The following is a 15,131-nucleotide window of genomic DNA, read 5'->3' on the forward strand; positions in this document are numbered from 1 at the left end:
TGTAGTAGTTTGCAACCTGATGAGTGGATGCTGTTCTGTACCACCAGTTCTAACAGGCTTTGTTGTCCCTACCAGAATGCTGAGATTTTGAAAGAGTGCAGGGTGGGTATTTCACTTGTGTGTTTTGGCATCTTCTAATGATAGTATATTGGTTTACAACCATAGGGGACTCCTCTGCTGCTCCTTTTTTGCTAACCTTTCTGATTGCTCTGTACTCAGTTCTTCTTAAATCACTCCTGTGCTGCCTAACTGCCACCTTGGATGACCCAGTTTTGAACAGTTTTTCTGGCTTCCATTTTATTCCCACAAATTCACCTAGTCTACGTGACTGCAAAAATGTTTCCTCTGCTTTCAGGTATCTTGGCTCGCTTGATAGTGTGGTGTGCGTAGGTTTATGCAGCACCTGACTGTACTTTTGTCTTTTGTTTAAATTAGTAGAACAGTTACTTCTTTTAATGCATCAAAATGGAACTTCTTCACAAATATGTGTTATTGTGCTTATTGTAATATCTGTTGTAGATGGTGTACCTGTTGTCCACTTGCTATGTCAGAAGAGCCGTATACATTCTTGAAGACCAGAGAGGGGAAAAAGATAGTGTGTGTTGTTCTTTCCTTGTTAAAGCCGATATACAACTAATATAGAAAAGTCAATGCTGCAGTCATGAACTTTAAGTTAGGAGGCGCAGGAATTTTTGTATTGCATTATCAGAGAAATAAAGTTTGTATATTTGTAGAGGAGGAAGGTAAATACTGTGGTATTTACTATAATCTTTAAGCTCCAGCAGTAGTAAAAGTCTTGAATTATATTAAATTTAAGCCGTATTTTAAAAGCTTTGTTGTATTTTGTTACTTCTCATGAATGCTACATCAAGCATCATAGTTTTGTAAAGTAATTTCTGTGTAGCAATCAGAAGTCATTGTGGAGAACTGTAATCAGAATAAAAACCAGTTTATACTTTGTGGGCAAATAATTATTAGTTGACTAAGAAGAAGCAAAAAAGCATCACACAATCTCATGAAAGCCAAAAAGAAGGGCCAAAAGTAGAGAAGACTGAATGCTTGCTTATCTTTGTTGTTAATATATGGTTTTCTTTCAGTTCATGACTTCTGAACTGCAGTGACTTCATTGCTGTCCTTCTGTTGAATGGTTTGTATGTCCTTCTGGCATAAAATAGGTTAATCCGTGTTTTAAATGTGAACAAATGTACATTTACTCCACTGGAGAGGAAATGAGACAACTAGAGACGTTCGTGTTTGGAAAGAGTGGAAAGGAGTTTTATATGGGTATTGCCTTTGTATGTTGATAATGCTGTCTGAGGCTTTCTATTGAATGACTCCTACAGGAGGGTGGTGATGGGTTATGTGAAGACAAATGTTTTGGGAACAAAATGGCCCTTTTTTGCCAAAGCTGGAAGAGGGTTCTGGCTCTTCTGTTTTATTACCCCCACCCCAAAGAATGTCAAGAAAACTGCTGACACTGACAAAAGAGGAAAATATGATTTATGATGACAATGTATTACCCATGCAAATTTGTTTTGAGGAGGATTATTTTTTATCGTGTGTTGAAATAAAGAAAATGTGAATCATTCTTGAAAGAGTATTGATTCAGATTCTTTTCCCTTACATCACCACTGCTCTATTCCCACTTTTCTACTTTGGCTGTCTTTGGGGGTCTTAATATTGATGCCAGTTACAGAAGGTTGTTAAACAAGTCATCTTCAATCCTTAAACATAGTTGCTTCATGCGGGCTGATGTTATGCAAGAGTAATCTCTGCCATGTGGCTGGCGGCCATGCCCAGCAGCTACTGAATAGCATTGGTACTGATTTACTGGCTCCAGCAACATTTCATTGCAAACTTTATTTGGAGGTAGTAAATTTCCTTTGCTGAAGAAATGTAGCAACCTCATCTACTAATGGAAGTTGGTTGTTTTCAAACAGTATTTCATTTATGACCTAGTTAAACTGGCCCTTGCCTATCAAAAGCTGTGACTAAGGCCAGTCACAGTATTTGTTCAGGTGATGTCATCAGTGGCAGTGAAGAAAGCACATGAGTAAAATACAGATAATATTCCAACTTTGAATAGGTTAAAAGGAAAGCTAACTGGTACGGCTAGGCAGATTACTCTAGTTTTACAGATCATGCTAGGCAGTAATTCTAAATAGGACTTGAGTTACATGAGTGGTGGGAAGGAGGTGGTGACTCAGTGTAAGCCTTAGACCATCATTTGAGTAAAATTCTCAGCCCAAGTGCCGATATCTGGGCTGAGGCACTGTGGGGCCTGGGAGGTCAAATGTCTGTTGGCTGCTGAGGGTAAAAATGATTCCAAAGAGGAGGATGTCATGCAAACCTTGTAATAGCCTTTTCCTTTAAAGTTAGGTCAGGAATGGGCATTTATGACTGTTTCACAGTATCACAGTATCACAGTATGTTAGAGATTGGAAGGGACCTCAAAAGATCATCTAGTCCAATCCCCCTGCCGGAGCAGGAACACCTAGATAAGGTTACACAGGAACGTGTCCAGGCAGGTTTTGAATGTCTCCAGAGAAGGAGACTCCACAACCTCCCTGGGCAGCCTGTTCCAGTGTTCCGTCACCCTCACTGAGAAGAAGTTTCTTCTCAGGTTTAAGTGGAACCTCTTGTGTTCCAGTTTGTACCCATTTCCCCTTGTCCTATCATTGTTTGCCACTGAGAAGAGCTTGGCTCCATCCTCGTGACACTCCCCCTTTATATATTTATATACACTAATAAGGTCACCCCTCAGTCTCCTCTTCTCCAAACTATAGAGACCCAGCTCCCTCAGTCTTTCCTCATAAGGGAGATGCTCCACTCATGAAGTTCATTTGGTTTGTCATAGCTCTTAACTCCAAGGAAATACAAAATATACAGAAACAGTTGTGAAGATGTCCAAATTGGAGTTTAACAAATGTTGCTTGATCCTTCCATAGTCAGTACTAGTTACCAATTGCACTCTGCCTAATGTCTGAGGGCCCAATTAATTCTTTTTACTAAAAGAAAGGTAGCATAGACTTAAGTAGCTGTTTATACAACACATCTTGTGCTTAAAAAAACCCAACAAAACAAAACCAAACCAAAGCAAAAAGCGTCCAGTGGTACAATCAAATTCAAGCTGACTGTGTGATGCTTGTATTTGTACGAACGATCCCTTGCTTTGTGATTCCCCTACCACCTCATCATGTAGATTGGACCTTTGATACAAAGTAAGTATCTAAACCTTTTCTTTTCCTATTATGTACCCCTCTGAATATTCCATGCATTTATTTGCCTTTCCAACTAATGCTGTTTTGAGGAGGGGTAGGGTTTTCATTGGGATGTAGCCTTTGCAAAAAACAGTTTGAAACTTGAGAGATCTGTGTTGCCTCAGGCAAGATGCTTCCAATGAGTCACAAGTGGGAAGCACAGGAAGAGGAAGGTGCAGCTGTCTCCACAAAAGCAAAGTCTTATGGGTAAGTGGAAGCTGATCAGCAAGGCAAGGGCTTCAGGCTCAGTGTGAATTCCTAGCTAATTCAGTGCAAAGCATTGATTCTCTTGTTTTAACTTTTCTAGGAGTCAGTGCTTTGCAGAGAGCTGAGAGTTAACGTGTAGTACTTCATTTCTATACAAAACAAGTGCTGCCTTGCACCTGGGACTCCTGTCCCTCATTTCCCCTCACTTTGGTGGTATGATGCATCTTTCTTTGTAATTCTTGAAAAGTCAGCTGGATTGATTTTTATGTAATATGAGTTAGGACTCAACCTTCCCCCTGTCTCCTTTTAAAACCTTGTCAGATTTCTCTCTGGTGTTCCTCCTCCTCCTCTTTTGAAATAATTAAACTCTTGCAATATGAATGGATTTACACCTCAATTTTGGTAAGTATTTTTGGCAAACATGGAGAAACTGATGCTTGCAGAAAAACTTTGTTTCTTTCTTGAGGAGACTGTGAGTGTTGTGGACAGGGCTGTGAAAACTGAATCCTTGCAAACTTTCAGTTATCCTGTAACTTTTTCAGCAGAATCAATATAAAGACTACACTACCGTTGGTAAAAAGCCTTTCATCATCCACAGAAAACATGTGACAGTATAGCAGTAGTATAGTTGGTCTATACTATACTGCAGACTATCTTGACACGTGAAAAGATGACTGCTTTTTCCTCCAGTTAAATGATAGGCATACAGTATGTGCTTAACCATGTTCTTAATTGTTTTGTAATACAGGAATGGAATGAATGTCCTTATGTGCTTTGCTGAGTCAGGATTTTGGTGGATTCCTGTACTCATATTTTGTGGTGTTAACTCTCTATCAATGTTCGTTCTTTCTCTTAATAGCAATAAAGTCATAAAGCAATTTTACTCCCACAGGCTGTCCTTTAATAACCTTTGTCATTTGTCAGAGTGCATTAGGCTCTCGCAAATTTTTGAAGACAAGCTATTGGTCTTCATGAACTAATAGAGTGCTCTGATGTGCCAGCTCATTTGACTTGCCAAATTGCTGTTGTTGTTTCAGAGGGGGGCTCACTTCAGTGTCAAGAAATATTTTACACCTCTTACTATTAGAGCAAAGGATTTTCGAACAGGATTACTATCTGACTTAGCAACAATCAACAAACAGTGCTCATTGGAACAGTCTTGGCCTTCCAGTCCTGCAAAGTTTATGTTTCAAGCTTTTCAATTGTCTTTGGATGTGAATGTATTTTATGTTAAGCTAGAAAATGCATGGTGATGTTCATGTGCTCAACTGCAGTGGTTTTATCATAAGCATATATTTCTGATACTGCACCTGTATTAGTATTTGGGACTTCACTCTTATACTACAAAGGTATAACTGTGATTCTGTCTTCTCCAGTTATTTTGTTTCTTAAATTAGTGTTACAATTGCAAGCAGCCAATGAGTATTCGTCCTAGTAATTTACCAGCATGAAGTGGATATTTGCAGTTTGTAGGTTCTTAGATTACCTTTTATAAAGGAAAATGTGTGGAAAGGAGGGCAACTACCAGGAAAATTGTTTAGTATTTTGTGAACTGCCTAATGTTAAGGATTTAAAAAAGTGATAATTCACTTGCAGTTGTGGTAACTATGTACATTTCCATTCATGCCTGACAACCCCTTCAACAGATAGAGTTCTGATGCTTATAGTACTTACTGCATCTCTGCTTCAGGGATTGCTTTCTTCTTGATTAGATCATGTTGAACCCTGATGGGTCACTTTTACTTGTAGATGTGTACACTCCAGTATTCAGTACCTCGGTACACAAAGAGACAGATTACATGTATAGAAGCCAGTCAAATAAACTTGCTTTGCTGTTGTCTGGCTGGAGCTGGATAGCAATATATACAGTTTGTAATAAAAGTAACACATGTTCCTTCAAAGTACTCAGATTATTTTTAGCATTGTTGCTACTTGGAAAGTAAAGCTTTAATATAATCTGCATCCCGCATTTCTAGCTGTTCTGACAGGGTTAGACTGGTGACTACGTACATCGTTAATGAACAATATAATTCACAAGGAATGCATTCAAATTAGCAGGTAAGCAACTATTACAACAGTTACTGACTTTGACGGAAGTGTTTTGTATTGTGGTCTCTTATACCTTCTTTGAAGCAAATTGTCTTTTCTTTTAATTGCTTATCCTGCCTGCACTACTTCAGTATTGTAACAAACTGGGCAAACTATCCAGCAGAGAGATCTTGTTTTTATGTTGATGATGTTTATGCTACATCTTTGCTTTCTCTGTTGCTTGCATGAATATGCATGTATACATAATATGCTGGAATTCAGTCTCGTTGTTGAGCTGCTAGTCTCAATATTGTGTGTGGCTTTTATTTTTATATAAAAAATATCCATCTGGCAACTGAAGGCAAGTATTTTGTTGAAGGATTAGAAAGGTTCAAGGTTCTTGAAGTTTGCACATCCTGTGAAAAAGACAGGTCAATTTTTTCACTGTGGGCATTTGTCTCTCATAAGCTCATAAATTGCTCTTGAAGCTAGATAGAAAAAATACTGAAGGCAGCATCATATTTAAGAGTTTAAATGTGCTGATTGGAGTGTCTGAGAGTCTAACCTCAGGCAAAAGGTCTCCTGTTCAGTCTTTTTGACTGATGTGGAGTGGTCCACTGTTAATAATTTAGTTTTGAGATATACTAAATAAAAAATAGGAGACTCATAGCATCAGTATCACTGTTGACCTTCCCTAGAAAGTATGAACACATTGTATTTTGATGTATGTTTCCATTCTTCACACACTTAACTGTTCTCTGTTGTAGCCACTGCATCTGATTTATTTTTTTTTCTTAATGAGCAATGATTTTGTATCTACAGAGCACATAGCTTGCCCTGCAGGACCTTATGTTCATTTTTAGTCTGCTCTGTGTAGTAACTAAAAAATGGTAACACTCTGCCATTAGCCATTTTACATGCATCACTACCGACCATGCTTCTGAGTAATCTGCTAAAGAGTGTGATCATGTCTTCAGCTTGTAGGCCTGGAATAATTTAATCTTTTAAATTAACCTAAAATATGTTACATTTTTTACATTTAATGTGTGTTTGGCAGTTTGTTTATGGGAGAACCAGAACAGTCCATTTCTTTCACTTTTGAAATGGAATGAACTTTGGTAGCTGTGACATTGCTTATTGTTCGTACAATGTTCACTAAAATAAAGATTTATAGAACTGCGCATTTTAAAATTGTTCTTGAGCTTCCTCAGATCATGATAACCTAGTTTAGCTGCACTATTCTGAAATTGGTGCTCAAACACAGGAGGAAGGAAGGGTGATTGGGCAGTCACTGGGGCTTCAGAAAGTCCTGATTGTGTCCCTCTTAAAGGGTTGATGTTTTACCTTTCTAATTGCCTCAGAAGTGTTACTATCTGTGCCTGGCACTTGTTTATCTACGTAGAACATATAGCTGAACTACATAACAGAATGTGAGAATGTTTTTTTAATAATTGTCTCTGGAGGCTCACTTGACTTTTTAGGGCATCTGTACCACATGGCAATTTTGATTTTTAAGTCAGGTCATCACATTAGCTATTTAAAAATGCATCAGGAAAGTATATTGTGTGCTTTGTCTGTCTCTCCATTTCCTTATATGATAACAGAGAAAAGGATGTGTGGAACAGGTCTCTCATTTTATTTGGTACTTAATACTGTAAAATTGAGCGTGGTTGCCAGGATTCCCAGTATGGGAGATTAGAAGGTAATAAGACAAACTTTTTCTCTTGAATTTGGAGATTGTTTTTGTATGCATAAATGTGAATTTCCTTGAGGTATTCAATCATGTTCCAGCTTTACTATTGTGGTATATCAATCATACTGTAAAATAGGAGAAATTGACCTCATTTTCTGACAAACTAAAATACCTCAGGGCATATTTGTGCTGCTTCTATGACATGTGGAATAGTCTGAGGTAGCTTTTTGAACATCTAGGCTGAAGAGGTCAAAAAACGCATCAGGCTGCCTTCAGTCTTGGCTTCCTGTGCAGTCTTCTGGGAGAAGTATTCAGAATGTCTACGTAAGGAACTCATTGTAAGTGGATTGAATACTCCCTACTGCTTAAAATACTGGTGTCACAAGTCTGTTGAAATGAAGAAGTCAAATATCTAAGGAACTATGGACAATGAAGATTCTTATTTTTTATCCCAGTGATGGTTTTTTTGGCTGCTCCTTCCATGTATTGCTGTTTGTACTGTACTGCAAACTTAAAATTGTGTAAAAAGTTTGTAACATAGGTAGAACTTGTAAGCTCTGTTTTCTCAAATTGAAACACAGTACTTAATTCCTCTCAAGAAAACAACAAAGTTGGCATCTCTGTTTCCATTTTTAAGTTCTTTTTCCATACCACTCAGCAAAACAGTAAAGGGTCCTTATCTGGCTGTATCGTGAAGATAGATCTTGAAATCTGGTTGTGGTGTCATTATTTCAGCTGCTGCCTTTCTTGTCTCCATCTTTCCCAATGAGGTTAGCCTGAGTGTAATATTTCTGAATGTCATTTTCACAGCAAGACGTTTTGAACTGCAGTGATATAACAATTATTTGACACTTAGACTGAGCCTGTACCTCCTTGGTATTGTCTAAGTGTTGTCTCTCTTTTCCTAGAGCCCAAAAGGACTTTCTTGAAGGCTGATTGTACTTCACTGATAGACCTTTAATTTGCTACTATCTCTTATTCACATCCTTTTTTTTTTTAATACTGTTTGATTCTCTAAAAAATAATTGTGATGGTTGAGTTATGCACAGCCAAACTGACCAACCCTTCTCCCCCTCCCTATAATCTTAAAGTTGATTAACCGAAGTGATGAATAAGAAAATGTGGATGTTGAATACATTACTTAACCTCTGTTTGCCCTGCGCTTGCTTTTGTAAAATAGAGACTGAAATGCTAATCCACACAGAACACTGAAGCTTAATGAATGTTGGTAAATCACAATTGCCAAAGATACTACAGAAATACCTTGTTGAGGTTATCTGAATTATGTCATCGTTTGGTCAAAAAATTAGACTCAAATGTGTTCTTGCTTGTGCTGCTGAATTTGTGGTTCTGGGTATTGTTTTCCAGCTGTGATGATCTTACAACGTGCTCAGGTTGGAAGGGGTGTGTGTTTTGATAGCATTGGTGCAGCATTTTATTATTAAGCAAAGACAAAAATATTTCTGGTCGAAGAATTACAAACCATGTTAAGTGCTTGCTAAATAGAGTTAAATTTCTCTTCCCTTGTTCACCAAGACAATTGCAAATTAACACTAATAAATCACACTGCAGCAGTTTGTTAGACATGAAAGTATTTTAATAATTAAATAGTTCTTTTCAGCCCCCCTCTTCCTTTTTTTTTTTTTTTTTAATGCAGTGATTTTCTAGATTCAAAATCAGTGTGTCTCATGCATGCTACCTATAATATATAGTTGTTTCAAATCAGCTTTACTTACTGAGCTTTTTCTAGTAATGGAGCTCTGTCAGCAAAAAGCATATGCACCAGCAAATGATGAACGATGGACTTGTGTCAAATGGAAGCTTGAAAGGTGCTTCTGTCGTTAGATGGATTAGTCTGAACCAGGAGTTCAAAACTCCTCAAGTGTCATTGTTTCAGAGAAAAGCTATCCCTGGATTGATAGGCGAGGGTAAGAACTGAGAGTTGGAGGAAGAACTACTTCATCAGGTGAAAGTGAGGGTTTACTAATTCACCCTCAGGATAAGCTTTGTTGTCATGAGGTTGCTTACTTGATATTTCTGCAAGGGTTTTGTTTAACGTGAAATTTGCAAAGATTTAACTTTGTGTCAGTGAAGGATACTGATATTTTGGGATTTCTTTTCTTCCAAAATTAGAAAGCTTAATTCTAGTTATGTGGCTATTGGCAACAGTAATTTAAAATAATCTGTTATAGTTTTCATATGCTTTCTAAAAATGTTGGTTCTTGTTTCAGTAATCATTGTGTTATCTATGAAACCTCTTAAATCTGCTATAGTTGTTCTATCAGAGGCAGATTAAGATAATTAGAGATAACTATTTCAGTGGAAGACATTCTTGTGCATAGGGTCTGTAAATTGTAATTTTATAGAAATAGAATCCTAATACCGTAGTTCATTGTTAAATATATTGTGCTCTCATGTTATTGTGTAAATTCGTTGGGAAGAAAAAATTTACAGGGGGAGATATTTACGTTAGGAATTAAACTTTTGAAATATTTTTCCTGATTTTTATATATTGTTTTGGCTGTGCTTTAAATGGGTGTGCCATAAGAGTGCTCAACAAAAGAATATCTATAAGCAGGGAGGCTTTCACTGCTCCTCAGTCTTTCCATTGTGCCACTTTTTCCCTCGCTTCTGCTTCTTTGCAATTGTTAGCCTTCATGTCAACTGAAAGGTACTTCAAAACACTGGAAGAAAATAGTCTGAAAGCTTCATGTGCATTTGCTTCATAGTAAAGAGAAGCGAAGAAGCTGAAGACTTTTTCTGGTGACAGGTGTTTGTGTGTCAGAGCGATGAATGCTTTTGATGGCAAACCCACTCGCTTTTCTTCATTGTACTCTTTCTAAATATTGAAAAAAAAAAAAAAAGGCAAATTCTGACAACAAAACCAAAATTTCTCCAAACTGTATAATAGAAAACTTTCTTTCTTTGTTTATGAAGAAGTTTAAATTATTTCAATGGCTATTCACTTTCTTTCTGTGTATGGTGAAAAGAGGCAGTTGAGAAGTGCCTGGGAAAGGTGAAGGCAGTTCGGAGTTGTATTCCTTATTATAGAATCATAGAATCCTTATGTTACAAAAACATTGTCATCTGATGATTGGCTGATGCAAAGTTGCACTGTATTACAGATAGCAGATCTTTCTTCTTCAGAACAATATAAATTGCTAAAGCCCCATCTTGGAGAGCATAAAACTATTCTAAATCACTTTTTGTTTTTAAAAATTGTTTTCACACTTTAAAATCCTGTTATGCAAGTATATTAGTGTGGCACATGTCTGTCTCCCTTATTTGCTTAGTTTGTAATCTGACTAAAGGCAGTAATCGAACATTATTGTGCAGGTGTTAAATGTTCTGATCTTTGGTTGTTTTTATATGCTAAGCCATGCAATGAAATCGCATCATGTGGAACTGTAGATGCATCAACAGGACAGTCAAATTGAGCACGTGGAAGAGATTAAAAACAAGAGTTGAGAAAAATACAACTTAGATAGTAAGCCTGTTCTTTCAAACAGAAGAAAAAACCCTCCTATTTAACATGAAAACGCAAAATGTTAAAAAATTGGTTGCAATTAAGTTCATTTTTTCTTTCAGTTAGCAGTGGAAGCAATTTGAATGATGGTAAAAATTGTGCTAAAATGAACTCTAAACTTATGTAGACAAATGTTTTACAGAAGTGCTGGGCTGTTCGTCCATGCAGGAGAATGAAACAGATGCTATGTAAATTGTGCTGCAGAGCAAAACTGGCCCAGCAGCATAAACCAGCCTTCTCCAGGTATACGTCAAATCACAATGGGCAGAAAAAGCAGATATGTAACTATGGAATATCAGGTTATTCTGAATGTGTAACAGGTTTGAAACAAAAGAGTTGTCCTACCTCAAAGCAATTTCAATATATATGATCTGGTTTTCACTATATAACTTCTGTGGGTAACTTTTAAAAATGTTGCAACATTTTCTTTGATGGGCAAATGAAGTATTATTTCAGAATTTCTCAAATCTTAGCTTTTTTGTATGTCTAAGATTTTTTAGGTTATTTTATAATACTCTTCCTTCAATGCCTCTTAAAAGTTTTCTGAAGGTCAGGCTTTTTTCAAATGTATTTGTGTCACTTAATGTCAAATAATTCATTAATATGTTTGAAATGGATTGTCAAGTAATGTGAGAGCCTGATTAGTATTGAATCCTTAAATGCCTAAACTTCTGAAAGTCTCAATATAATACTGAACCCAATAGTCCTGCGAGTGGAGAAGACTGAGTGTGCTCATGGGTTCCTCGAGTCACTCACACGGTGGGGAAGGGAGCTGGTGTCTCCCAGCATGGTCCTGTGGAGCACAGGGCTGCACTAGCAGGCACATCCCTCCCTGTAGTGCTGGATGCTTCTGGGTCAGGTGTGCTGCAGATGCGGTGTTGTGAGAGTTGCTGCTGGGGAGGTCAGATGAATGACTTCTTAGGGATTACAGTATCCCCAACAGTTCTGAAGGAGCCTGAGAAAACAAGTTATATGTCAGGGCACCCAAACAGTGGATGTATTGCCTGGTGAGAATGCACAGACCAGCTCTACAGAACCCTTTTTTTATAAGGAAGGTGGATTTTGCATCTTGGCTGAAGCTGCTGTATTGCTGTGCTTTTCTATTCACCCCAAAAGCTGGAGGCAAATTTCTTGTAGAAATAACACCATGGTAGTAGGAAGGTGTGAACATGATTGCCCTCTGTGTTACGCTGCATAATGGCATAAAAGGGTAAATTTTAAACCCAGCATATGTGATACTGAGTTGTAAATTTTGATCAAGCTTCAGCATTGGTAAGGTTACTGTGTAGTCACCTATATAGCAATGATATACCTGTAAGTCCAGGAGCGCTGCTTGGAAGCTAAGGTAGCCCAACAGCAGCAGCTCTTGTGGTGTATCTGAGTAGCCCAACTACTAAAGAAGCCTTAAAGGAGTAGTGAAAAACCTTGCCAGTGAGATGGAAGGTTTTAGCCTGGACTGTCCTTTTAGTGCTCCCTTAGAAAAAAGAGTGTGACCTGGAGTCATGTGGCCCTTGTCTCATGTGAAACTGTACTTTGCTCTGTTTAAAATCTTTTCAGAAGTGGACTGTTTTCCACCCTCCCCCATAGCTTCCTCTTCATGTTAAAGCTATAAACCAGTGATATGCCTGAGTAGAGCTAGTCACAGATGCTCTGCCAGCATGTGACTGTTGTGCCTGAGCCTTATCATTCCTGCTAACTGACCCTTTTACTAAAAGTTTAATAGGGGATAAATTCACATGTGAATTCATAATCCCCTCAGTTGTGCCAGAAGGATTCCTTAACAAGCAGGCAACAAAGAGAATCTTATACAGCTAGAGTTCTTATTCTTCCTTCTTTTCATTCTCTTTCCAACTTTATTGAGTAAACTACTTCAAGGATGTGTCTTTAACTGTCATCGCAATATTTGTTTGTGCATAAACCTAAACAAACAAAGGCAATATATTCAGTGTGACTTTCAGAGCAGCAATATGCAAGGAATTGAATACATTTTTTAACTATTAAGTACAATAGGTGGAAATATTGCATCTTCCAAATTTTTATTATTTAGTATTTATACTTATTCACTATAACTTAAAAATGATTTCTTTTATAGCATGTATCATTTGAAACTTAAATGAAGTGGTTATTGTGTGATATTAGTTCCTGGGGGTTTTGCATTGTTTCAGAATCTTGTATGCTGTTTGCTGCTTTTACCTAGAGAAGTCTGTAAATGCAGGTACTGCAAATAATTTCAGTAGAAAACACTTTTAATCAACTTGGTTACTGATATTTTGAGTTTGAAAAAAGAAAATTGTCTCTCTCATAATGCTCTGTTGAAGTGCCTTTAAAGTGATGATATCATCACTTTAATACATCTAACAGCTTTAGGGTTGCAACATTTATTGAGCAATGCTCATTGAAAGAATATTATTGATGTCTGGAGGCTTGCTACTTTTATAAAAAGGATACTGCTTTTTGTAGCCTCCATGAAATAAAGCTTGGGTTTTGTTTTTTTTTTTTTTTTTAATTTCATACTGTATTTCTGGCATGGAAAATGGGGAAATACGCATCATCCCTTTATAGTACTTTGTTTTCTGAACTAAAACCTACTGGGGTACGCTAGCCTGAATGACACATTCTTAGAAGCTCTTGTTGCAGAGCCCCAGCTTTCCATAATTCCATTTTATATACAATCAATGTGTTGCAAAGAGGTTAAATTGTGCTGTTTCTATCAGTGGGCAACTACATTTAAATAATATGTTTTTCCTGCCAGACCTGTCACATTCTAGAGGTTTCTGTAGCTTCAGAACTTGGCATTTCCTCATTGGAACCAGTGAAAGATGGTTTTGTTTTGTTAAACTTTAGTGGAAGTTGGATGCAGCTTCTTTTGCAGGAGGCGATCCAGTGTACTATCCAAAAGAGGGAGAGGCAGGGAATATGTGTGTATGTAGGGAGGGTGTGTACACAAGTAGGAGGAGGTGTATCTGGAGTGAGATCCAGGTTGTGAGATCAAGAAAGTCAGCTGTGTGGAGTCTCAGAAGTTAATAGTGAGCTGTTGCCGACACTGTCTTGTTCTGACTCTGGTTTTGGGTTTTCTTTTTTTTTGTTTTCTTTTCTTGGTTTGTTTCTGAATAATTTGAGACATTGTGCACTGAAATATTTCAACTTCTGAAACACAATAGATGTGTTATATTCAAAAAATTAAGCGACTGACTTCTCTTTCCTCTGCTCTCCCTGTTCTCTCTCCACCCCACTCCCCAAGTTGAACAGTTTTAGGGACCAGGGATAAATAAAATACTTTTCCCCTTAATAGTTCTTTGGAGTTACAACAGAGTTAATTTGGAAGGAGCTTTTCTCTATTTTATGATGATGGATCTAAACCGAACCATGGGTTTGATGATGAGTCTGAAACCAAACTTTAGTTCATCAAATTTGGGCAGCTGATACTACAGTGTTTTGGCAAATGCCATTAATATCTTTGGGAGCCTGTATGTTATCCAGCTCCACAGTGCTTGAGATTCAGACAAGTCGTAGTTAGCAGCCAGCTACTGTTGGAAGATGGTAAAAAGAAGGCTGAGTTAAAAGGTATAACAAAACTAGGTCGTAATTTACAAATGAAGCTTCAGAAAATAGAGACAGCCCTGGGACACTTCGGAATTTGATTCCAAACTTTGCTCCATTCTTTTTGTTGTTTAGGAAAAGTCAACAGCAGATAAGAGAATGGCATGCTTAAAATGCTACATTTTAGTTGACTGAGGGGTTGCTTCAGAAAAGCAGCCTTAGCAAACTTGAAATTTGGACCTCTCTGCAGATCAGAATTAGGCAGAAAACATGCCTGCAGTGTCCTGGCGGTCATAGATGCTTGTTTTGCTGAATGCAGTGCATAGATGCTTGTTTTGCTGAATCTTCATTTTGATCCTGTACGCTCATTGATCTCAAAAATACTTATTCAATTTTATGGTTGGCACAGAGGTATTAAATGTTGCTGTTCTAGTGGCATTTTTCTTTATATCTAGTGCTGTAAATAGGAAGCCTAGTAAGTGTACCTTACTGTAAAGGTATGATATACATTCTGAGATTTTAAGTGATATATGGGCTTTCAGTATACAAGTAATATAGGCAGTTTGGGTGACCATTTATGAAAATGATTGCTAACAATAGTAGTTTATACAGGTTTCTTACATGATAAGCATTTCTACTTCTGTGTAAGACTTCAATGCAAACTGTACAGTAGTGTCCTAAGCTGCTCCAAAGAGATGATTAAAAACTTCCCCCCAGAAATTAATACCACTGTATTTTTCAGAGTATCTTTGAAGTTCACAGTGATTTGCATTGATGGGTAGGAGAATTATCAGTCCTACAAATACCATTGAAACTGCAGATTTATGAGGTTATTAATCCATTTTCTAAATCAGAGAAGAATATTATTCCAGGAATA

General features: G+C 37.4%; 1 protein-coding gene across 1 annotated transcript in view; it reads left to right on the forward strand.

Annotated features, from left to right (window-relative positions):
- The window catches only part of LRMDA (leucine rich melanocyte differentiation associated), a 673,598-nt gene that overhangs the window by 21,718 nt on the left and 636,749 nt on the right, over window positions 1–15,131 (forward strand). The gene's annotated exons all lie outside the window — the stretch shown is intronic.

The sequence above is a fragment of the Neopsephotus bourkii genome, unplaced genomic scaffold (assembly GCF_033783945.1).
Source record: "Neopsephotus bourkii isolate Nb327-2 ecotype Australia unplaced genomic scaffold, CSIRO-AGI_Nbou_v1 NB_196, whole genome shotgun sequence".
Lineage (NCBI taxonomy): Eukaryota > Metazoa > Chordata > Aves > Psittaciformes > Psittacidae > Neopsephotus > Neopsephotus bourkii.